Source organism: Lithobates pipiens, unplaced genomic scaffold (genome assembly GCF_037356315.1).
Source record: "Lithobates pipiens isolate NorthernLeopardFrog02 unplaced genomic scaffold, aLitPip1_a1.2 Scaffold_13, whole genome shotgun sequence".
NCBI lineage: Eukaryota > Metazoa > Chordata > Amphibia > Anura > Ranidae > Lithobates > Lithobates pipiens.
In genome coordinates, this window is record NW_027507718.1 from 380,601,424 (window position 1) to 380,628,347 (window position 26,924).

Here is a 26,924-nt window from a genome sequence, read left to right on the forward strand (position 1 = left end):
GAATGTTTCTGCCCATTTGCACACACATGTGAGCATGTGATCCAATCATCTTTTTGTGGTTTATTCATGCTTGTTTACTTTTTTTTTTTAAAATCAGACTAACCAAGCATTAAAAAGAACCCCTGCTCACCTGAAGCAAATCAGGCCCCATAATCCTATGGGTCGTCTTTGTTATCTTTTCTTCTATCCAGGGAATTAACCATTTGCAATTATAATAGACTTCAGTGGTCCTGGGCTTTGATGAACACTGAACACACAGATCTAGGAATTAAAAAAGTTAAACTGTAACCGTATATGTAATAAAACCTAATCAAGTTTATTCTCAAATTTATTTATATCTAGAAAAGAATTATCCTGTTGCGTTTTAGATGTGTATATGCCAAGAGGTGTTTCTGAAAGCGTTGTCTCATAAATGGCTCAAAAACAGCTTGTGTGTGTTGTCTGTGACAGCAAAAATTAACTTGAAAGTAAAGAAATGAGTTCATGAGTGTAGATAAAAGAGAAAAATCCAAGTTAATATTTCTCAGGCAGGACGTATCAGAACAAAGGGGCCTCTGTTCAGCCGATTTACTCATTTCAGCTAGTATTCTTTGGTGGAGTCAGTTACAATTTGTGTAACAAAGTGAAGCCTTCAGACCGGTGATTGCACCCCCTCCCTTTCCAGAGTCTATCCAGGTCTCTTACACATCTTTAAGATAAACTATTTCAAGATAACTCATCTGTTTACAGAATCCTGAGTGACACAAATCCTTGTAGTATAAGGTAATCATGTTTAAAGTATCAGAGTACAGCCTGAAACATCTGTTCTATGGTAACCCTTTCAGTGGCTAGACTTGCCAATATTCAGTGTTTCAAAAGAGAACAGGTAAACAAACATCAATTTCTGCTATTCCTAACCTTTCTGTATTTTTACTTCATATACTGTATACTCTTTTTGAAATAAAGCATGGATGTACAGGAGTGTTTAGCCTGACTCCAACATTTTGACTGTGATCACTGTGGACAAAACCTGACATTTTAGGGTCACCATACATGTTACAATTTGACATTAGATTTACCAAAACAATGTATTATGAGGATCCACCTAATCTATCCATACAATTTGTATTCAATTAGGCAGGCCCTTGCACTACATAGTTGTTGGTAGATCCAGAGGAGGTTGTATAACCAGACCTTCAGACTATGGATTGTAATCCAGTGTTATGATACGGATGAATTTTCAGGCAGACAATAAAGGAATCATATACATAAAAATTACATTATGGCATCACCTTGATGACTTTGCAATTAGACATGCAAATCGCAAGAGAGTCTGGCAGAATTAGAATTCCTTTGGCAGGTTAAACAGTTCCCTTATATGTCTTTCAAATGTGTGCTTATCTGCTCGGAGTTCCTTTTTAAATATACATGTGACTGATATTGCAGCATATATGATGTTAAGTTGAAAAACATAGGTCACATCTGTATAATTTAAGCCATGTTAAAAATGCATTGCTGACACAGACATATGAAAAATGAAGAGATCCCTCAGAGGAATATACTTATGTGTCAGGGTTGGTAATGCAAACACATATATACTTTACGCATATAATGTACAGTCCTATTGCCAGAATTATATCTCCAGTCTCATTCCCTTTTTGATGATTTACTAAAGTAATAACCTTGCCAAAGTATATTACACTTGCTTACTGGGTTGTCATTTCCTGCAAATCTGTAAGTATGCCTAAGCTTAATTAAAAGAAGTCATGTTGTGCAAGGGCGTGAATGCACACGCATACCTAGCTTAAGCATACAGAGTCACTAAGGTCAATTAATGCACACATCTTAAACAGACTGGGGTACATCACCCTATCTACTGGCCGCAGGTGAGCAGGAACTTTAGAAATGTATATGCCCAACCCTGCTCTATAATATGCAAGTGCACAAACATAACAGGCTTCATTCATAATGGCAATGTATCCACCAAGTCTGCCCATTTACCATTACCACACAGGTGGATACATCAGAGCTATAGATCTACCCTGCTTACTTATCCACTTAAGCCCCGGACCAATTTGCAGCCAAAGGACCAAGCCCATTTTTGCGATTCGGCACTGTGTTGCTTTAACTGAAAATTGCGCGGTCGTGCGACATGGCTCCCAAACAAAATTGGCGTACTTTTTTTCCCACAAATAGAGCCTTCTTTTGGTGGTATTTGATAACCTCTGCGGTTTTTATTTTTTGCGCTATAAACAAAAATAGAGCGACGATTTTGAAAAAAATTCAATATTTTTTACTTTTTGCTATAATAAATATCCCCAAAAAATATATAAAAAAACGTTTTTTTTCCTCCGTTTAAGCCGATACGTATTCTTCTACATATTTTTGGTAAAAAAAAATTGCAATTAGCGAATATTGATTGGTCTTCGCAAAAGTTATAGCGTTTACAAAATAGGGGATAGTTTTATAGCATTTTTATTAATATTTTTTTTTACTAGTAATGGCGCAATCAGCGATTTTTATTGTGACTGTGACATTATGGCGGACACATCGGACATTTTTGACACATTTTTGGGACCATTGTCATTTATACAGTAAGGAGTTAATCACTAGGGGGCAGTGTAGGGGTTATGTATGACGTTTTGTATTTTTTTTTATTGTAGGGGGTGTGGCCTGGCATGTGATGTCAGTGATCGTCTTTCCCTATATCAGGGAACAGACGATTGGTGACAGCCACAGTAGGAAGCATGGGGAGAGGTTTGTTTACACAGACCTCTCCTCATTCTTCAGCTCTGTGACCCGATCGCAGGACACCAGCAGTGATCGGGACCACTGGTCCTGCGGCCACGGTCATGGAGCTCAGCATCGGGACGGGAGTGCACTGCCGCCGGCGCGCACCCGACCCATGGCTGGGCACTTAAAGAGCAACATACAGGTACGTGCTTGTGCCCAGCTGTGCCATTCTGCCAACGTACATCAGTGTGAGGCGCTCCTTAAGTGGTTATTTTACATTACCACTTTAGTATTTTTAAAACAGGTCTCTTGTGCCTGCCTTCTATGTTGTGTATTGTTTAGAACTGTTTAAAAAAGACCACAAGATATCCATCTAACAACTTGGAAGAGGAATTTTTCTTTAATTTAAGTTTTTATTACAGATAGTTAAATTGGATACACATTTTAAATGTGGACATCATGTGTCTATAGATTTACAAAGTTACAATTGCACATTTTTACAAAATGATATCTAAACAGTATCTTCCCCAGCATTTGGAGTTCACAATTGTACTGATGACAAAAGGAAAGTGCAATTTTTCTAAATAGTAATCTATTTCACCGTTCTCATTTCTCATTTTCTAAATAACTTCATTCAGTCCAAATATGGCTGGAATAAACCCTCTCCATTAGTCTGGGTAGGGAATCATCACTAACTGATGCTCGTTTCCCAAAGTAAAAGGCATAAGTGCAGAGGGTCATCAGCCAGTATTGATGGTGTCAAACCACAAGCATGAGGAAGCAATTGGAGGCGAAATTTGGATGAAAATCATAAATTAAAATATAGGGAGGAAAGATAGAAAGAGAAAATGCCAGGGAATATGTTTTCTAGGGTATCAGCAAGCCAAGAGTGAGCTGCATCAGGGATCTATCAAGATCTCTTGGAAGATAGTGTTCTATCCAGGGGGACCAGATCTTCGCAGATTTATGGGTCATAGTGAGAAGTATTGCAACCATTTTGTTCGTTAATCAAATACCACTTCATCTTTTGCTTTTCCTGTGTTATTTTAAGAGTGGAGGACTACCATGCTTTTACCAGGGTTTTTTCACCAGGCATGGTAAAAAAAAATAAAAATCAAAAGACAGAATAGTTTGGAAGAGGTATTTTTAAATACCTTAAAAGTGTTCCATATTTGTAACACTTTCTAAAGGTTTGCAAAGCTGTGATTGTACTTTAGAGCCACTCAGAATATAACCCCATGATCTTTTTAGAAAATAAGTAGAAATATATTTATGGTATCCATATATTTTAGCTCTTGATGTCATGTGAACAGCTCATCAGCATGATGTAGTGGTATCACATCCTGTGTACAACTGGAAATAATATCACAAGGAAATAACAAGGAAATAATATGTTACTTGCTTGTATTTGGTGATTCACCACTGGATTAGATCAGATTATTTCTTAAATGGCATGCTTTGTTGTACAGTACCTACCCCCGTAACTACCATAGCAGCAGAATCCGCTTTTATAGAGAATATATTTGAATGTTTAAAAGTTTAAAAACAACATTTTAAATTTGTTTTCTTTGTACTGTGTATTTAAAATCCTTACTTTACAAGTGAACATTTTTTCTTATACAAGTAAACATAGCAAACATTCATAAGATTTATTTTGCAGTGCCTGTTGGGCTTTCTAACAAGAAAGCCCATCACTGCCATTTTACTCGTTGACAAGTAAAAAAACAAGAAAAAAAAACCCACAGATCTCTATAGGTTGCAGAGGAGGAGGAGGAGGTGCTTTATCATCTGATTTATTCAGCAGCTTATGTGTTGTTAATAGACCTGGAAACCAAGAGATCAAATTATATCCAAGCTATCCACAATAAAGCAGTAAATCAGTTCAGGAGACCTGGAGATAACAGTCATTAGCATGCCACCTGCTTAATGTAAGTGATAAACATAAAATATTCACATGTAGTGTTCCATAATATGTAAGAATAAAATATTGTATTGTATTTAAAATCGTTGCATATATAATAATAATAATAATAATAATAATAATAATAATAATAATAATAATAATAATAATAATAATAATATTGATAATTGAATATGCTTAAATTAGAAGTAATCAGCACTCCAAACAAATCTGATAGAGTGATTTGGCGGAGGTTATAGAGCATTTGTATATTTGTAAATATGAATAGTAGTCAGGTATTCCTGCATGTGACATCTAATCTTGGTCTAATCAAGGCAAGGTCAACATTTGTATTATTTTTGATAAAGCCTTTGCCTAATAGGAAATTCAACAAGTTACTAAGCTAAAGCTGAACTCTAGGCAAACAGATAAATACACAGTTAAAATATATGAAAGCTGTTTGCACTCAAACATTTGAATAGCCAGTCCTGAGATTTGCACAACACTGCCACATGGGATAGCCAGGCCTATGACTTTTCTTCTGAAATAAAGCTAGGTCACCTGCCCCTCCTTCCCAGCTTGTGGTAAGACAGAGACTGGGCAGCAGCAGCCCAATTTTCTGTTACTTTTTCGTCAGAATAGCTGATTGGCCTCTAGTTTCAGATTTCAAGGATAACTTGCCACAAATGTTTGGCAGTGTGGAATTGTAAGCCTTGCTAACTTGCTGCACATTTTCACTGGCAAGTTGTACACTCACAGAGCACTTGAAGTACACGTTTTTTTATTGACACTTTTACAATTTGTAAAAAAATTGCATGGCATGTCTCTAGCAAGAGCAAAGTTGCAGTGGTCAGTCTACAGCAAGAGCACTGCAAGTCTACAGCATTAAAATTCAGCCACAGTGACCCCTGTGGTGGGATGACTATTGCACAACATAACTGAACCAGAACTTGCAGCAGACTTGCAGAATGTTTGCAAAGAAAGTTGATCGGAAGTCATGCAATGCAGACTTTCTGCAATTGTGCAACAAACTTGTGAAGCCTGACAACTCTAGCAATAGCTTAGCAAGTCATTTTCAAACTTGCAGCACAATTGCTTGCTATCTAGGGTATCATACCACCCCTTACAGTTTAATCTCTGCTGTATAGGCAATTACAACAAGCAAGTCCAATTTAGAAATTCACACTAATTGCTTTAAAAAATATAGTTGATTCATCTTTTTTTCAATACATAAAAGCAATAAAGTAACTGTTTCCCCTGAAACAAATCCTGCAAAAGATTATTAATGTTTACCTTTCCAGCTGGCAGTGAATCCTTTCTTCACTCTCTTGCAGGGCTACACTGGCTAAAGAATCTTCAACATCCCATACACTTCAGAGTCTTTTTCAGTATGTTGTGGTCCTACCTGTTGGCCCCTACATTATCATATTTTTAGCAGCACACAGTCGCTTTAATTTGTTTAAAGTGTTTGTTAAGACACATTTTTTTTTTCGCAAGTTCCCTCAGATATATCACAGCAATCTCCGCAGTGCATGTCATTTATAAATATATGCTGTAGAATAGCTTACTTCGGAGTGCCGTTCAACGCTCAACTGACTGTCCACTGGTCTCCTGTCCCGATGCGATAGCTGCACGGGGAGGTGCTGGGAAACCCCCTCTGACATCAGCCGAGACGAGGGGAGGATACCGGTGAACAGTCACATGAGCACCAGACGGCGCTCCGAAGTAAGCTATTATACAGCATATTTATATAAATGATATCTACTGCAAATCTTATTGTGATATATCAGAGGGAGCTTGAGAAAAACAAAACAGTTTTTTAGAGCAGGAGGGGAGCTGACAGTCAGAGAGGGGAGGGGGGAGAGAACATAGGAGACACAGAGCAGGCTGCGGATGGCGGAGACACATACTGGTGACTCCGGTGTCAAAGCTTAGCAGTCCTGATACATGGGAGTCAGCGCAGAGAGGGGAGGGTAGAAACTGGCAGGATCAGCCAGGTATTTCAGGTGTTACCGGGGGCCAAAAGAAACAGCACAAGCGCTGTGCTGTATAACATGCTTTAAAGAAACAGGATTTTTGTGGGGGGGGGGGGGGGGTTAACAAACACTTTAAACCTGCTTGGAGTTCACCTTTAACATAAAAGTTACTCTTCTTTGTATAACTGTCTTTTGGTACTAACAAGTCTGTAGGTGCCCATAAACTAGCAAATGTGGTTGGACCATAGATGTGGCCACTTGTATTTATAAACAAATTTGGATATTTAATGATCAAACCAAGCAAGTGAATGATGCAGGGGGCAGCAAACAAGCGCATACACATATGATGACTGTAAAATCATGTCTACCTCCTCAGTTGTTAGGTAATTGATGGTTGTGTGCTAGAAACTAATTGGCCACAGCAGTTGTATTTGCCCTATATATGAAAGCTATTCATTCCTGTTGGAGGATAATATTGCCTGTAAATAAGACCGTGTTTGTCAACAAATTAAATAATAATACCAAAAATGACAATGAGATAATATTCATCACTGTCCTATATAAATTAAAGAGTAGGGGCTCACCTTTGAATTGTGTTTTAAAGTATTTGTTGATGTAAGCCGAGCTTTAGGCAGCTGTTTCTCCTGCTGAGAAGCATTTAGCGGTGAAATAGGGCTCAAGGCTGAGATAAGTGCTTTTTAAGCAAGTTTTACAGTGATTTATTTTCTGTTAATTGGACGTGATTGTTATCACAGCTATCATCAGTCAAATTATATCATAAGAACATTTAGCTGTTGCCATCAAAAGTATAGAAGCTGTGAAATGAATATCCTCCGGTCAGGACCACTTACAGATACATCAATTACTTTGGTGTAGATATAAATAAGTTTCTCTGCAAACAATCACAAATCAATTAAAGCATCTTTCTTGAGACTTTGTTTCCAGCAGTTTGCTCTTGCCAGACCATTGTTTTTCTTCCCTCTTTGCATAATGAGAATGCAGATGAAAGTCTGGAAGTTACATTAATGCCAAGACATTAGATGTCTAAGAAGCTGTTTGCATTTCATGAAAGTGCCCTGACGCCCCTGAATTTATATTGGTTGGGGAAGTTTAAGTAGCTTCATGCCTGTTTAAATTATTGTGATTATATGATCTTCTGAACAAGTAAATTAATTTAGCTGCATGTAAAAGTTCTCTATACTATACTATACAAAGGAGCACTTCTGGTACATAAGCTATATATACTGTATTTGTATAGTTTCATACATTTACATCAAGTGGCAAGTTGTCAATGGAAATAGTTTCCACATTTATTTAATAGCATGCACTTCAATATCTACTTTCCATAATAGGTGAGGGTGATATCAGATTGCAGCTTTTCTATAATTTTCATTTAAAATTGTCACTTTTTCTTTTAACAAATGTCTTACATTTTAGCATAGGACTCCCACAATATGTTCTCAGACGATCATTTTTTTTTTTTTTTTCTGAAAGGTGCTACAAACAGCATCTTGTGCAGTGTCGCTCACATTAATGGCTCTCTACATAAACCGTGTAATAAGCTCCAAAGAACAGGACAAAAAAAACACACTACTACTTAAAAGCTATTGAAAGTTTTCAGTAGCATTTAAAGTAAACTTGATACAAACTTGGGTAATTCAAAAATGCATAAGTGAAATTTACCATCAGTGAAAACCACATGTCAACAGTAGATCTGAAGCTATAGGCAAGTCAATTTATATGTAAATCATGGCATTCCTTGTACAAGTCTGTCTAACCCTGCTACTTCTGGCCTTTTCAAACCTCTCTAAGTATAATTGTAAATCTGCGCTTGGGCGTGTAATCAAACTAAAATTGTAAAGCTGCCAGCGCTGAAATTCTGATACCAAATATGCTTACATAAAAAACAAAAATTACAATGCTAAACCCATATATAATGACTCTTAACTCAATTGTGAACACACTAAGTAGTTCAAGTTTGACCTTCACTTGACAATGAAATTAACTTGATGTGAAAACCATACATATCATTTTATAGTAAAGTAATGGTACTGTTATAGTAAACAGCTTGGCTATTAGACAAAAAAAATCGAATTATTTTCTTATGTGCACAGTGTGTACTTCAACAGTATGTACATGCTTCTTGTAATAATAAGAAACATAATTTATAAATAAAATGTTTTCATTGTCCTTCATTTTGGTGTCAAAGTGGAGAAAATTGGTTTCAAAAATAGAGAAAAGCTTTGGAATAAGTGCTTGCACATGGTTTGAAGAAAACTCATGGTCCAATGTATGTAAGAGAAAGAAGTTTCTGCAGCAGCCTTACATGGTTCATTTTGGTGGACTTTTTGACAAAGTGGATGAAAGCCATTTGTTGATTTCTGTGTCGATGTCCTGTTCTGTTTGTGACATGTTTCTTTCTCTCTTATCCTGTCTTCAGGCAAGACCTTTCTGCCCCTCTCGCAAACACAAAACACATCTCATCTGTATGATGCAAGTCCCTTGCCTCCAGCGTTTAAGGCAAGACAGCTGGCATTTCATATGATGCGCTCTACTGACCCTGACAAGCCACCAAAGCTCCCCAAGGACACTGATGTGCTATATATTGCACATGAGGAAGTGTTCCCTTGATTTCAGGTGTCCAAAAAGCTATAGGCAACTCATAAATTTGCAGTGAAAGATAGAGGCCTGTTTTGCACTGTTAATGCAGTTGCTGTTTAATTGAAATGATTAAAAACGTTCCCTAATTCTTACACTCTAAATAGTAATAGTATTGGGTATACATATCACATTTACCCCCTTACAGAGACCCATCTGTGAACCAGTCTGTATTGTGGTTTTGTTATTTATTTAAAAGCATAGAGCAAACAGCAATTCTGGGTAGTAACACAAAGTTAATGTTTGGATATGAAATTTTAGCAATATAGCAGTCCTGATTTACACCGTATTTAATGGCTGGATTGCAGTTATGCCCATCAGAGATTTTTCTATTGTATTTTAAATCATTTAAAACAATAATTTAAACATACATTTAAAGTTGAGTTATGCAAAACAAAGAGCTCTTTAACAGTATTTGTAGATACATATGTAACAGTTATAGGAGCTGTAGAAAATAAAGTTAATTAAAAAGATGTTTCAGGTAAAGGGTTCTTTGATGCCAGAATGGCAGTTACATCAGCAGATTGTGATTAGATTTACTATTTACAAAGTGCTTTGTAAATGATCTTGTAAACAGTAAAGTCATTTGGGGCACAACACACATGAAGTGTTTGTAAATGTAACTGTCATTCTCTCAGATGTAGATGCAGATATGTACTGTAAGTCATTTTTGGCAATATTATGATAGTGTTATACTGTTCCAACAGTAAAATTATTAAAGGTCATGGACAATCTCCACGCATTTTGTTCTGTATGTGATTGACTGTACATATACACAATGTTAAATTACACAATAAGCATTTTTGCACAGAAAAGATGCTAGCCTAAAATAATGCAACTTTTCTTTGTAGATGTTATTCTCTGACAGCTGTCATTTTAGACTGAACAACTAATGATTGGCATTTGCTTGTGTTCTATGCAATACTGGACAAATCAACTGTTTGATGGAAATATTGGTCTCTGCTACAACACCTGCAATTTTAATGGGTTTCATGTTTCACAATTTTTTTACATGTATCAACTTAAACATAAAAAAGAAGAAGAAAAAGAAAAAAAACTGTTTAGAAAACTAGAACTTAGTGTTTTAGGCCTCACATGTGTCTTTAGCAGAGCTGCATCAGGATCTTCTCCACTCTTCAGGGCCACTGGACTGAAATTGTTTTCTATTAATTTAAGAGCTTGTTCACACCACAACACATATAGCAATACATGTTAAAGCAACAACCATTACCATGTGTTTTCTGTATTGTGAATCAAACTGTGAATTTTTTCACAGGCTGGCTCCTGGCTTTTCATTAAACTGCCAAACGCCAGGTGAATGACACCATTCACTATCTAAAAGTTATAAATGGTAGAAGGAATATACAGGGTTTTTTTTAAACAGGTACATTATTTTGGAGCAGGCATAGACCATAGTGTCTGTAGGGACACTCCATTCTCCGGAAACTTGAGCTCCTTCCCCACCACTGCAGCTGTCACACAGCACTGCATCACTGAGGAGTTTCCTGGCTGGGTTGGGCGCTGCCTGATGGGGAAGCTGAAACACTAGTTCTCCATCAGTAGTGAGAGAATCCATAGCCAATAGACAGCCTGTTATTGGCTATATAATCTGCCCACTGCCTGCTGTCAATCACAAGGAGAGAGCAGACTTGATGGTAAATTCGTGTCTCAACTTCATATCAAGCTTCACCAACTGTCAGCATCACTGGTTGAGTAGGGCATCGGCTGTGAAGCCAACATCATTTTTAACAACCAGTGACAGGAGGGAAGGAACTAGCAATGACAAATATGGTAATTTGCTACAAAGCGTACAGAGACGGGCGTGAACAAAGTTGACATGTGGCAGGGGCACCTATGTAGCGTTTACCCATATCCAGCTAGCAACACTGCCCAAAAGGCAAAGATCACTGTTACCCCTAAGGCCAATCCAGACTTCTCTGCAGTGTGGTCTGTCCCCAGTTCATATTACTGAGAAAAAATATTGTGAAAGTGCACCCAAAGTCTCAATGCCAGATTAGCAGAGCTGCAGGTGCTACAACTGCTCCCATACTAACAGGTGGAAGTGACCACTTCCGCCAGATGAGGGCCTGCATTGCCCCAAGATGGCAAATACTTTCCGTAGATGTGCCTAGGCATCAATGCTATATTTAAAGGTAACTTTTATTGTACAGTATATAAAACATGCACGTATACATATAAAACAAAGACAAAAACAAAAAGAAAATTGAGCAGTCACAGCTTATCACTATACAATGCAAACCAGATGCCATCTTAATACAATGATAATATATAATAAAAGGACAGTTATACAACACTAGTTCACCAAAATATGTAAAATACAAATTGTCAACAAACAATCCTTATAAGCAGCAGAATAATTTTCAGCAAGTAAACCCTAGATCCAATCAGCACCTTAAGTATCACCTGGTGGTATAGTGCAACTTAAGGTCACCCCAGGGTCCCAAATTTTGTTATATTTCCGGGGAAACCTCTATCTTTGTAGATCAGTTTGTATTATGGGAGTGCCTGATTAATTAGGTTCATCCAAAAAGCTACAGTAGGGGGAGCTGAAGATTTACAGTGCATAGCAATAGATTTCTTGGCATAGAAAAAAACTAAGTGTAAACAATCTTGGAACATTTAGGGAAAGATTCATCATCACTAATTCCAAATAGGCATCTTAGCCCTTGTAGACACGGTCAGATATTCCGATGGACAATATCCGATATTACCGTGTTGTCGGATAATCCGACCGCGTGTGGGCTCCATTGGACTGTTTCCATCGGAGTATCCAATGGACCAAGTTTTCCAGCTGGGCTATAAAATTTTCCGACAACATGATCCGATCGGACTTTGTCCGATTGTGTGTAGAGAATTCCGATCTGACAAAGTGCCACGCATGCTCAGATCAAATTCCTAGACCAAAGCTATTGGCTACTAGCCTGAACGTAGTCCCATCCTAACGAATTTACGTCATCACGTTCTGAACGATCGGATTTTCCGACAACTTTGTCCGGCCGTGTGTATGCAACAGTGTCGATCAAAATCCGTCGGACAAAATCCAACGGATTTGGTTGTCAGAATGTCCGACCATGTGTACAAGGGCTTAGGGAGTTACAAACATTAGATATTTGAGTAATTGAGCTAATGAAAGCAGTGATTTCAGACCAAAACGCTCTGTTGGGCATTCCCATACCATATGATAAAATGTGCCAGCTGCTGAAGAACACTATGAACACACAGCAGAGGGCAGCCTTTTTAAATGAAAAAGAAGACTAGAAGTATAATAAGACCTATATAAAAACTTAGTCTGGATAACCTTATCCCTAGAGGAGATGACTGTGGGAGCCTGCAGTGGTAGAATTTGCTGCCACACCTCTGTGAGTATATCTGAACGCCATTTAGATTCAGTGACAAAAAGCCTATCAGTTTTCATGTGAAGTATGAAAGAGCAATATGTAGAAATAATTTTAGCATAAGATGGGTCATTCAGAAGGTCTTCCAAAGGGGAGGGTTGTATGCAGATATTATGTAGGCCAAACTGAGCCACAGCTGTGTGCCGTAACTGAAGATACCGGAAAATAATCAATGCTATATTTAATTCACTGAACTCTGAGTTAACCATATGGTGCCTGGGAATAGGATAGATGCAGCACGGGCCATATCACCTGATTTTGTGGTCCCACCTCATTGTTTGATTGTAGCAGCTCTGTAAGTTCTATATCTTCCTCAGCTTCAAGACTAGCAGTGACCCCCCCTCCCCAAGAACCCAAGAGCCCATGCAATATCCCAGGCAAAACACTGCAGTGCTGCAGTTTGTATGTCTGGGGGTAAGAAGCTACACCAGGCAGAAGATACGGTAATTTCTCCAGGACCTTAAAGTGCCTAACCAGTGTTGTGATAATTGAACAAACGTGTTGTCTGCCCTTTACCTGAGAAAACTCACACATGCCTTGCCTGGTCAATGACTTAAACCTCATAATGCAGTCCTTCCTGTCAAAATACCCTAGATTCCAAGACATGCTTTGCCATGTCAAGAGGGTTTGCACAAACTTTCAGTGCTTCTACCCACAGAAAAATATTGGCCAAGCGACCTCTCATCACAAGTGCAGGTCTTTTTCAGTCCTCCAAAAGACACAAAAGAGGTCACACAACACACATGGGGTTCCCCTCTAAAGCTGGCATTAGCTGGATCTTAGGCCTTCCTCCTCTCCGGAGATCACAGAACAGAATAGACTCTCCCTAAAGTGGCTCTCTGCAGTGAGGGCTCTGATTTTGTTTGTGGTTCAGCCCTATATTGTTGTGCCACTCTCCTGTGCTGTTCCACAACAGCTCAGTCGACCAAACTGCACACCAATTCCAGCAACACAGCATTGTCTCTCCTGCAGCATCAAGATTCTTTAGCTCCCTCTCTGATCACACAGTAAGCTCCCAGCCATGTAACAGCTCTCTTTACCCTATAGCTCTACAAAGGAAAGCCTATCTTGCCTGCCTCCAATAGTCTTCATCTTTCTCCCCTAAACATCAGCTTTCCCTTCCCTCTCTTGCTCCCATAGGTAGGTTCAAACTCAACCACAACAACAACACAACAGCCCCCCACCCACCCCCTTCTCCTTCTTCTCCTTCCAGTCATACAGTCAAATCAAAATGGGGGAAAGAAACACATGCTGTTGGAATGCCTGGGCTAAGCAGCCGGGAATTGAAGAAACCACTAGCCTTACTACACTCATGTATGCAGGTATATAAAACAGGGATGTTTTCCTGTGACTCAAAGGCAGCAAGTGTGCAGGAAAGAGTGGGAGCAGGCCCCTATTTATTGACCAGATGTAGTGTGCATTGGGTCTGAAAACCATTGAATTGCAATATTCTAATGATGATTCTAGCAGAAACAAAATAAGCAGTAAAAATGAAACACAATGTTTCCATTTTTATTGGAATTCTCTCCTAAGAACTAGATAATCATTTTAACTTTGCATATTTGTTTTGCATTTTTTTGGAGTTCAGCTGTTAGTTCAAGGAAACCTGTAGAGTGGGTTGTTTCTAAAAGAGAACAATTGCCCACATTTACCTGGAATGTGTACAAAAACCTGCCACATAAATGCTATCTTTTAAAATACAAATGTGTGGTGTAAACAAATAAAAAAAATGGAATTTCATTTTTTTTTCACACGGTCACAGTGAATGCTGTAGCAAGACAAAAACTGAGAGATTACAGCAACTGACCGGACAATAAGGGGGTCTGATGTGAGCAGCAGATGAGCAAATCGGTTTTTGGGATAGATCTTTTATGTATTGAAATGGACATCGAGGATACATTTAGTTTTAAGATTTTAATTGATTTAATGTATTTAAGGTTAAAGTGTAGTTCCACCAAAAAAAATGTAAAATTAAAATTCAGCAGCTACAAAAAGCGTAGCTGCTGACTTTTAATAATCGGACACTCACCTATCCCATGATCCAGCGATGTGAGCATACGAAGCCCTGCTCATCTCCCCCTCCTCTCCACGGTGCAGGCATTCTTAGTGAGGGAGCCTGACTGCACATGTGTGAGCTGCGCTGCAGGCTGTGAATGGCCGGGCAATCTTTTGGAACCTGTGAAGTGTCCCAGAAGATTGCAGGGAGGGAGGGGGGAGAGGTGAACTTACTTCCGGTGCCAGGGAGCCCCAGGGGGGAAGTGGGAGCTGGATGCCTCTAAAAAGAGGGTATCCACTCCTCCCCCCAAAAAATGAAATGCCAAATGTGGCATGTCAGGTGGTCACCATCACTTAAAGCAAAATTTCCATTTTTAGGTGGAACTTCACTTTAAATAATTCTTCATAGTCCCAGATAGTGATGGCCGAACGGTTCGCCCGGCGGTCGTTTCGCGGCGAATTTCCGACTTTCGCCGTCCGCGGGTTCGAACGCCTTTTTCCGTCGTTCGCCCCGGCGGACTTACGTGTTTAATGTATACAAGAACTTTAACCTTTCGTGACACGTTTATCATGTGTTACAGGACAACCAATTGAGACATGACAGCTCATGGACACTTGGACATTCCCCCTAACCTATAAATACACCCGATCCGGTGGCCATTTTACATTCTTTCTTCTGTCACTGTAGGGAAAGGATCCTGTGTGGAGTAGGGACAGAGAAAACGCTAGCTATTTGGTACACAAAAGTTCTTTTCAGGACTGGTATAGGTGTTAGGTCAGCAGCCTGAGTTTCTTTTGTCAGTTTAGATAAAGGGACAGAGCGCTGTATGCTGCTATTTTAGGGACAGCTCAGCCAGATTAGTCTTTCTTCATCATCATCATCATCATCATCATTAGCTGTTACTATCAGGTCCACAAAAGAGCTGTTCCAGCTAATCGTTCCAGCCTACTCTTTTTTGCCAATTTGTATAGGGACAGGCAGGAAGCAGTGTGTCAGGCAGTGAGGATAATTTTAAAGACTTGCTGTTACTATTAGTTCCACAAAGGTTCTTTTCAGGACTGGTATCAGTGGTACGGTAATAGGCTTGTACACGTATAATATTCTTTCTTCCAAATATAGAAAGAATATTATACTTGACTGCTGCCCTTCTGCTGCAGTCTGCTAATCATTCACAACTCACTTGTTCCACAAAGCTCTTTATCAGGACTGGTAACTTGGTCTGTCTAGGGTGCTACGGTACATAGGCTTGGGTGCGGTACAGTCTGCTGTTCTGTAAGGACCGCTATCGGTCCACAATACATAGGGTTGCCGTGCACTACTGCTGACCGCTGCCCTATACTGCAGCAGTCCTTCATTGGTATAGGGACTGACGTACAGTCTGCTAATCACTAACACACAACCTGCTTGGTCCACAAAAGTTCTTATAAGGACTGGTAACTTGGTATAGGGTGCTACGGTACATAGGCCTGAGTGCGTTACAGTCTGCTGTTCTGTAAGGACCGCTATCGGTCCACAATACATAGGGTTGCCGTGCACTACTGCTGACCGCTGCCCTATACTGCAGCAGTCCTTCAGCGGTATAGGGACTGACGCACAGTCTGCTAAACACTAACACACAACCTGCTTGGTCCACAAAAGTTTTTATAAGGACTGGTAACTTGGTATAGGGTGCTACGGTACATAGGCCTGAGTGCAGTACAGTCTGCTGTTCTGTAAGGACCGCTATCGGTCCACAATACATAGGGTTGCCGTGCACTACTGCTGACCGCTGCCCTATACTGCAGCAGTCCTTCATTGGTATAGGGACTGACGTACAGTCTGCTAATCACTAACACACAACCTGCTTGGTCCACAAAAGTTCTTATAAGGACTGGTAACTTGGTATAGGGTGCTACGGTACATAGGCCTGAGTGCGTTACAGTCTGCTGTTCTGTAAGGACCGCTATCGGTCCACAATACATAGGGTTGCCGTGCACTACTGCTGACCGCTGCCCTATACTGCAGCAGTCCTTCATTGGTATAGGGACTGACGTACAGTCTGCTAATCACTAACACACAACCTGCTTGTTCCACAAAAGTTCTTATAAGGACTGGTAACTTGGTATAGGGTGCTACGGTACATAGGCTTGAGTGCGGTACAGTCTGCTGTTCTGTAAGGACCGCTATCGGTCCACAATAGATAGGGTTGACGTGCACCACTGCTGACCGCTGCCCTATACTGCAGCAGTCCTTCAGCGGTATAGGGACTGACGCACAGTCTGCTAAACACTAACACACAACCTGCTTGGTCCACAAAAGTTTTTATAAGGACTGGTAACTTGGTATAGGGTGCTACGGTACATAGGCCTGAGTGCGTTACAGTCTGCTGTTCTGTAAGGACCGCTATCGGTCCACAATACATAGGGTTGCCGTGCACTACTGCTGACCGCTGCCCTATACTGCAGCAGTCCTTCATTGGTATAGGGACTGACGTACAGTCTGCTAATCACTAACACACAACCTGCTTGGTCCACAAAAGTTCTTATAAGGACTGGTAACTTGGTATAGGGTGCTACGGTACATAGGCCTGAGTGCGTTACAGTCTGCTGTTCTGTAAGGACCGCTATCGGTCCACAATACATAGGGTTGCCGTGCACTACTGCTGACCGCTGCCCTATACTGCAGCAGTCCTTCAGCGGTATAGGGACTGACGCACAGTCTGCTAAACACTAACACACAACCTGCTTGGTCCACAAAAGTTCTTATAAGGACTGGTAACTTGGTATAGGGTGCTACGGTACATAGGCCTGAGTGCAGTACAGTCTGCTGTTCTGTAAGGACCGCTATCGGTCCACAATACATAGGGTTGCCGTGCACTACTGCTGACCGCTGCCCTATACTGCAGCAGTCCTTCATTGGTATAGGGACTGACGTACAGTCTGCTAATCACTAACACACAACCTGCTTGTTCCACAAAAGTTCTTATAAGGACTGGTAACTTGGTATAGGGTGCTACGGTACATAGGCTTGAGTGCGGTACAGTCTGCTGTTCTGTAAGGACCGCTATCGGTCCACAATAGATAGGGTTGACGTGCACCACTGCTGACCGCTGCCCTATACTGCAGCAGTCCTTCAGCGGTATAGGGACTGACGTACAGTCTGCTAAACACTAATACACAACCTGCTTGGTCCACAAAAGTTCTTATAAGGACTGGTAACTTGGTATAGGGTGCTACGGTACATAGGCTTGAGTGCGGTACAGTCTGCTGTTCTGTAAGGACCGCTATCGGTCCACAATAGATAGGGTTGACGTGCACCACTGCTGACCGCTGCCCTATACTGCAGCAGTCCTTCAGCGGTATAGGGACTGACGTACAGTCTGCTAAACACTAATACACAACCTGCTTGGTCCACAAAAGTTCTTATAAGGACTGGTAACTTGGTATAGGGTGCTACGGTACATAGGCTTGAGTGCGGTACAGTCTGCTGTTCTGTAAGGACCGCTATAGGTCCACAATAGATAGGGTTGACGTGCACCACTGCTGACCGCTCACCTATACTGCAGCAGTCCTTCAGCGGTATAGGGACTAAGAGTTTTGTCACAGGGTCATTTAAAAAATGACATGCAGAGGAAGAGGCAGGCCCTTCCGCAGGGGTGGTAGGGGTAGGGCAGGAGCAACAGGCTTGAGCCAAAGTGGGAAGTTGCAGAAGGTGCGTTCAATTACTTTAAAGGATGCACCAGACTTGGTTGAGTGGCTCGCTCAGCCTTACTCTTCTGCACCCTCCTCATCCTCTCGATCTGCACCCTCTTCTTCACTCTCTGCTATGTGCACCCCCAAAGACACTACCACCAACAACACGACCACCACCACCACCACCACATACCTTCCGCTTGAGTCACTGGAATTATTTTCCGATCCATATCAAGAGGACATTTCTGATGCGCAGCCACTCTTGGTATTGGATCAGGAAGAGGAGGTAGCAACAAGCGCTACTCAGCAGTCTGACGCCAGTACCCAGATCAGCCCAAGGAGGAGGTTGGTCCCCGGTGTTGCTGCCTACTCTACTTATAGCGGTGGGGAAGGTGACGTTGATGATGACGTGTCTAGTGATGTCACGTGGGTGCCCACAAGAGAGGAAGAGGAGGGGAGTTCAGAGGGAGATATGGACCAGCAGATAGGGAGGAGAAGCAGCAATGACTTACATTGCACAGCAGGGACAAAGCAGACTGCAAATGTATCAGGAGCGAGTCATCGACCATGTACGGTCACATCTGGCGCTCCCAGGACACCGGCACATGGCTCCGCAGTGTGGGCTTTTTTTAACGTGTCCGCTGCTGACAATAGCGTTGCCATCTGCAATCTTTGCAGTCAACGCGTTAGTCGCGGTAAGCCCAATACTCACCTAGGGACGACCGCCTTAAGAAGGCACATGAGCAGCCATCACCGAGCCCAGTGGGAGCAACGGAACACACAAAGCCACACTGCAGGCTCTCACCGTCCAGCCTCGTCTTCTACTTCTCCTTCTCCTCTCTCCTCACAATTGTCCTCCACTCCACCTTCCATCACGCCAAGCTCACATTTTTCTGCAAAAAGGCAGGCTTCCGTGGGCCTAATGTTTGAGCGTAAAAAAATGATGACGCCGGATAACCCTCTTGCCCAACGGTTGGCGGCTGGCTTGTCAGAACTCATAGCCCGCCAACTACTGCCATATAAACTGGTGGACTCGGAGGCCTTTCGCAAATTTGTGGCCATTGGAACACCACAATGGAAGGTCCCAGGAAGGAAGTATTTCTCAGAGAAGGGCATCCCAGAGCTATATGGCCATGTTCAGCGGCAAGTGAATGTATCTCTGGCACACAGTGTCGGTGCCAAGATACATCTGACCACAGACACGTGGTCTAGCAAACACGGGCAGGGAAGGTATATCAGTTTTACTGCCCACTGGGTGAACCTTCTGACGGCCGTCAAGCATGTAACCCGTGGCACCCGTGTAGATTTGGTTTTACCGCCACGGATTGCATGCAGGCCTGACTCTTCTTCTCCTCCTCCTACTCCATCCTCCTCCCTCTCCTCCTCAGCTGCCTCCTCCTTTTCCGCTGCTAGCGTCTCTTCCACTGCACCGCCCAAGCTCCCCAGAACCTATTCCACATGCCAGGTGAGACGTTGCCATGCCGTGCTGCGTCTGTTGTGCCTGGAAGCAAAGAGCCACACTGGCCCGGCACTCCTTTCAGCTTTGCGTTCACAGGCAGATGAGTGGCTAACACCGCTCAATTTGACAGTTGGTAAAGTGGTGTGTGACAACGGTGCCAATCTGCTTAGCGCATTGAAACAGGGCAAAATCACGCACGTGCCGTGCATGGCACACGTCTTAAACTTGGTCGTGCAGCGATTCCTTGTCAAATACCCTGGGGTCCAGGACATCTTGCGGCAGGCAAGGAAAATCTCGGCCCATTTCAGAAGATCTTACACGGCCATGGCTCGCCTTGCTGACATTCAGCGGCGACACCATCTGCCGGTCAGACGTCTTATTTGCGATTGCCCGACGCGATGGAACTCAACCTTCTATATGCTTGATAGGCTGCTCCAGCAGAAACGTGCAGTTAACGTCTACCTGTATGAACTCTGCGAAAGAAACGGTTCTGGGGAGCTGGGTTTTTTTTCACCGCGCCAGTGGCTGCTCATGCGCGACACATGCAGACTTCTGCGGCCATTTGAGGAGATCACCAAACTGGTCAGTCGCAGCCATGGCGCCATCAGTGACATGGTACCTTATGCCTTCTTTCTGGAGCGTGCATTGCGTCGTGTCATTGATCAGGCTGTGGAGGAGCAGGAGCGGGAAGATGAGGAAGTCGCAATGCTGGATGAATTCCCAGGGGGGGCTACTCTATCTGAGACAAGTCAACAACAGGAGTCTGATGAGGAGTCAGAGGAGGATGGTGCCGGGGCGGATGAGCAGGAGCAAGAAGAGCATGCTTTAAACCTTTCTGGGATCCCTGTTGTGCGAGGATGGGGAGAGGAGAATGAAGAGGACGACATTATCCTGGATGATGAGCAGGAGCCAGGCCACCACACCGCTTCCACTTTAGTGCAAATGGGGGCCTTCATGCTCCAGTGTTTTAATAGGGACCCCCGTATAAAAAGCATGAGGGTCAAGGACCAGTACTGGGTGGCAACGTACTTAGACCCCCGGTACAAACACAAAATGGCGGAAATGTTACCGCCGTCGCAGAGGGCTGTCAGAATGCAGCACTTCCAGGCCTTGCTTCGAGAAATGCTGCATTCTGCTTTTGCGTGCGCTGGCAGAGGAGCAATTCCCACTCCCAGAGAAGGATTTGCGGGTACCAATCCAACAGCGCCTGCAAGAAGAGGCCGGTTTGAAGATGTGTTGGTGACTTCGGATATGAGGTCATTCTTTCAGCCGACCCATCGACAGGTGTCATCCGGATCCAGCATCAGGGAACGCCTAGACCGTCAGGTGTCCGACTACATTGGGTTAACGGCCGATGTGGACGCTCTGAGGAGTGATGAACCCCTAGACTACTGGGTGGGCAGGCTTGACCTCTGGCCAGAGCTTGCCCAATTTGCAATCGAACTGTTGGCTTGCCCCTCATCCAGTGTCCTGTCCGAAAGGACGTTCAGCGCAGCAGGGGGGATTGTGACCGATAAGCGTACTCGCCTAGCTCACCACAGTGTTAACTACCTCACATTTCTAAAAATGAATGAGGCATGGATCTCGGAGGAATTCAACACATGTGATCAGTAGACCATGTATATGTCTATAAACAATTTTTGGAATCAAGCACACAGACCTTCTTAATTCATTTGGCTCACTTCCCTGACCCAAAAAAGCACACCGTACTATATGCCCCTACCCTCCTCTTTGAAGAGGTTGAGCGGTGTCATATTTCTACTGGGGCTGCTTATTATGAGGGGTTCCCACCATCCCTGTGCTGTGCTGACTTCCTCCTGGGTGTTCTTATTATGAGGGGCTCCCACCATCCCTGTGCTGTGCTGACTTCCTCCTGGGGGTTCTTATTATGAGGGGATCACACCATCCCTGTGCTGTGCTGACTTCCTCCTGGGGCTGCTTACGGTGCTGCTGTCAGCGCTGTATGTCACGGAGCTGCTGTCAGCGCTGTATGTCACGGAGCTGCTGTCAGCGCTGTATGTCACGGAGCTGCTGTCAGCGCTGTATGTCACGGAGCTGCTGTCAGCGCTGTATGTCACGGAGCTGCTGTCAGCGCTGTATGTCACGGAGCTGCTGTCAGCGCTGTATGTCACGGAGCTGCTGTCAGCGCTGTATGTCACGGAGCTGCTGTCAGCGCTGTATGTCACGGAGCTGCTGTCAGCGCTGTATGTCACGGAGCTGCTGTCAGCGCTGTATGTCACGGTGCTGCTGTCAGCGCTGTATGTCACGGAGCTGCTGTCAGCGCTGTATGTCACGGAGCTGCTGTCAGTGCTGTATGTCACGGAGCTGCTGTCAGCGCTGTATGTCACGGAGCTGCTGTCAGCGCTGTATGTCACGGAGCTGCTGTCAGCGCTGTATGTCACGGTGCTGCTGTCAGCGCTGTATGTCACGGAGCTGCTGTCAGCGCTGTATGTCACGGAGCTGCTGTCAGCGCTGTATGTCACGGAGCTGCTGTCAGCGCTGTATGTCACGGAGCTGCTGTCAGCGCTGTATGTCACGGAGCTGCTGTCAGCGCTGTATGTCACGGAGCTGCTGTCAGCGCTGTATGTCACGGAGCTGCTGTCAGCGCTGTATGTCACGGAGCTGCTGTCAGCGCTGTATGTCACGGAGCTGCTGTCAGCGCTGTATGTCACGGAGCTGCTGTCAGCGCTGTATGTCACGGAGCTGCTGTCAGCGCTGTATGTCACGGTGCTGCTGTCAGCGCTGTATGTCACGGAGCTGCTGTCAGCGCTGTATGTCACGGAGCTGCTGTCAGTGCTGTATGTCACGGAGCTGCTGTCAGCGCTGTATGTCACGGAGCTGCTGTCAGCGCTGTATGTCACGGAGCTGCTGTCAGCGCTGTATGTCACGGTGCTGCTGTCAGCGCTGTATGTCACGGAGCTGCTGTCAGCGCTGTATGTCACGGAGCTGCTGTCAGCGCTGTATGTCACGGAGCTGCTGTCAGCGCTGTATGTCACGGAGCTGCTGTCAGCGCTGTATGTCACGGAGCTGCTGTCAGCGCTGTATGTCACGGTGCTGATGTCAGTGCTCTGTATTACGGTGCTGCTGTCAGTGCTCTGTATCTCCTGCACCCTCTTGTTTGCCTACCCTGGTCCCTGACCTTCCCTCTCCTCCATTGCCTTCATTAGCTCCATAGTCCTGAATTGTCAGAACAATTTCCCAAATAAAAAAAAAATGCTTGTAGTTATCGATCCCAAATTCACCTCATACATGTATTATGCTATTGTCCAGGTGGTGGGACTACGTGCTACCCCCTAATAATTACCCCGTGGCCGCAAATTCGACCTAAAGGTTTGCGAAATTCGCCTCCCATTGAAGTCAATGGAGCCCGCGGCGAACGGTCGTTTTCGCGAACGTTTGTGTCCGTTCGCGTTTCGCGTTCGCGAAACGTCCCGTCGGAAGTTCGTCCATCACTAGTCCCAGAAACTAACCTGGCTATGTGATGGTCCTCATGCCTTGAACTTACCACACACATTACAAACTGACCATGCATGGGCAAGGACTTGCCTCATTGGTTTTTACAGCTAAACTGTGGGCATTAATTCTCCCTACTCAACTAATGTTGCGTTACCAAAAAAAAAACAGACTAGAATTATATTTTGCTTACCCTAATCCTAGGTACCAAATTCTAAATACTAAGTCCTGAATCTTTTATATTTTTACTACAGAAAAAGAGGGCCCAGCTCTGGGTGTCCACATCATGGCATGAATAATTCCCATGGGCTGTCAAGCAGGAGGGTCTTCTTAGATTCCAGAAGATTGCACATAATGACATCAACACAGGCACAGATTACAGAGAAGCAACCCCTAGCCATTCTAGTTAGTTCAGTTAAGCAATTGAGAAAATTGACATGCAACCATCAGGATAAAGGCACAGTTTGGGGTTTGGTGACTATAGCAATAGAGGAGTTCGATTTTAATGCCCAAGATACTCAAGGGATGGTCTAGCTAAAAAGCTCAATTGAGGACTTAAACGTATATTGACTTATATGTACTTGTATTGAAAAGAAATGGTGTGTGTGTGTGTGTGTGTGTGTGTGTGTGTGTGTGTGTGTGTGTGTGTGTGTGTGTGTGTGTGTGTGTGTGTGTGTGTGTGTGTGTGTGTGTGTGTGTGTGTGTGTGTGTGTGTGTGTGTGTGTGTGTGTGTGTGTGTGTGTGTGTGTGTGTGTCCAGCTCAGTGTAAATTAAAGATCATATTTAGATGCTATGTACAACTTCTGTAGCAGAACAAATTGAGTTAAGACTATGAAAATGGAGGCTATTAGTTAGCACATTGTCTGTATGACTACATATGTAACGGTGTGACTTCAACTGAGCTTTGAAGTGTAATTTCAGCAACACTTAGTAAGGTTGTTATTTATTTGTAATACAATTTTGTGATGTTAATCCATTGTGATGTCCTTTGATGGTACCAAGTAAAATCCTGTTTCCCCTCTACTCCTCTTGTCTAAATTCATGATACTCTAGGATGTAGGTACCTTAACATTGTGTTCAAACATCCATCTATTCTGAGCATTCAATTTCACTAACACTTTGTAAGGGTTGGTAAGAGCAGGGAAGGATTATATCTCCTCCTATGTTCATACAGTTGCCTGTATTAGCTCTGGGATATTTTCAGTTATGTTCTGTGCTGTAATAGATAGCTCTTACTACAGGGAGTAAGCATACATCTTGCCAAAGGGGGTACAGACAGTATCCTGAACATAGCTTAAGTTTGAAACCTTATTTCAATGTATAAGAAAAAAAGTTTTAATTAAAAAATTAAAAGTTTTTGATGGGAAATTCCCCAAGTAGAAGAGTTGGCAGCTGTGAAACACATTACATAGTTTTAACTCTGGCTAGAGTTCCACTTCAAATTTGTTGGGTAAAAGTAGAGGTGAAATAGGCATTGATATTGGAAAAAAACATATTTGCCTGTGATCCTGAAACTATAGAAAGTCAGCTAAAAGCTGTTTTATGTTGTTGTTATTTTTTGTTGCCAACAACTGGGTTCATGTACTCTGTCCAGATTTACATTACATATTTAATGTGACACTGTAGCGTCTTCATTTCCTAGCGGATCAGGTCAAAAGTTTAAATCAACATCACGGAAAATATATTTAGTTCTCCAAAATCTTCCCACAGGTAGCTATTTCTGGCTTCTTTGTAAACGCAAGCTGCCCCAAGTGTAAATGAAGGTTTACACCCATTGAATTATTATAAAGCTGTTATTTAATAAACATTTTATTTACTCATTTTTTTATGGTATTTGTGTTTCTTGGTAGGTGAAAACACGCAAAACTCGTAGGTGGACAGCTACAAAGTCAAGAATTAAGGTAGGGAGATTTCACTGTTGGACTGTCTAATCTATTACCAAACCTATCCCACCTTGCTCGGCCAATATATCTCCAAGCAGATATAATAGACACAGATTTAAGCACTATATTTGTAATAAAGCATTTAATTTATTTTTTAAATGATGTAAGTACCTAAATTTGACTTGCCTTCCGCCTCTTGCAATTCAGTATGCAGTAGCACTCAAACAGATAGAGGGAAGGTCAGAACTGGGAACCAATCACGCTTGTTGAAAATACTATATATGTTCTGACAAAGAACATTCTGATGAAAGTAGAAAGCATGTGAGTAGAGTGATAACCTCAATAGTCAATGTCTGCTCTTTCACTATCCAGTCAGCGGGCTGTGGGTGGAGAGAGGACACTGCTGTATTTCTTAAAGGTAAAGTTCACCTTTTGAAAAAAAAAAAATAATAATATTAAATGCACGTTTTTGCAGGTGAAAAAAGATTGCATTTATTTTATTTTTGTTTCCTGGGAGCTCAGAGCATTGCACCCGTGATTAGAAGACTGCAGGTGCAATGTTAAGTTCCTGCACACACTGCCTAAAGCTCTGTGTCCATACCTCTGTATGGGCACACAGTTACTGAGCTGTAAGCAGTGTGAATGAACTACTGGAGTGCTGATTATTGCGCTCGCAGTATATTTAAACTACAGGTCCATCTGCAGAAGTGGTTGATGGGATTTGTGATTCTTGTGAATTAATGATATAGCTGTACAGATGGAGCCTCGAGCCCTGCAAATTTTAACTTGTGACAGCGGGTGAGGGAGAAGAACCTCCACCTGCTGTCAAACTGGAGGGGGTCAGGGGTTGAACGGGGGTTGCTCCCTAGTAACATATTACACCCTAAATACTGGTGTAGCATGTTACCGTAGGTGAACGTATCCTTTATCTACAAGTAGTGTCGTCTATCTATAAGTGCTGTGTAAATATTAGGACTGGATGAATATAAAAATTATATACAGATCTTTTGCCGTTGAAACTGCTTCTTGTATATATTTCATTTGTGTATTTAGCTGTTTAGCTGATAAAAAGATTTCAAATATTCATTTTGGGTGGACTGACCCTTAAAGTCTAACAGAAGTTAGAAAATTACATGATTCATTCCAGCTCTTTTTTTATATTATTATTCTACTACTGCTTACAGTGACTGGCAGTTAATAGTGCAGAACAAACATACTAAATGTGCAGTTCCATGAACATAATTATGAAGTGAACACATGCAAATTTCCTGATAACTTTCATCCCATCGCAATCTGTCCTTACCTGGGCACTTACCTTATTTGCCTATCTAGTAAATCTAGCCCACTAGGTTCCCTAGAACAATGCCGCAGGCCAGCAGATGATTGCTTTAGTATAAGGGTAACGGTCAGCATGTGGCCACTTTCAATTCATTATTTTTACATACACACCACTGTGACATTAAAGAGGTTAATGTGCAGCTTGTGCAGTCACATGGTGAATTTAGGAAGTAAGGCGTTTGTAGAAATGTTATGGTTAGTGAACAGAGGGATTATCTTAAAGATAATTATGCCATCAAAGCACTAATAATGCCTCTGCTGTAAAATGCATGATGTGCGGTCATTTTTTGGAGTAGACTCCTGCTTAGCACTGCAACTTTTAAAATTACTTCCCATGTCTATTATGTTGGAAGTGCACTTTTTACTCTTTTAGTATTTTCTTAAGGAAAAAGTTCTTACCACAAGTCAGCAACAGAGCCTACAATAATATATTCTTTAGCAGAAAGCATGTGCATTTTGTTT

General features: G+C 42.5%; 1 protein-coding gene across 13 annotated transcripts in view; it reads left to right on the plus strand.

Moving 5' to 3' along the window:
• Positions 1 to 26,924, plus strand: part of TENM3 (teneurin transmembrane protein 3) — a 1,601,892-nt gene that overhangs the window by 299,466 nt on the left and 1,275,502 nt on the right. For 12 of the 13 annotated variants that reach the window (XM_077477263.1, XM_077477264.1, XM_077477255.1 and 9 more), the window contains exon 3: positions 25,092 to 25,142. The exons of the other annotated variant lie outside the window; for it this stretch is intronic. The gene's annotated coding sequence lies outside the window, so the exon portion shown is untranslated. The remainder of the gene's footprint in view (positions 1 to 25,091; positions 25,143 to 26,924) is intronic. 13 annotated transcript variants of the gene reach the window in all.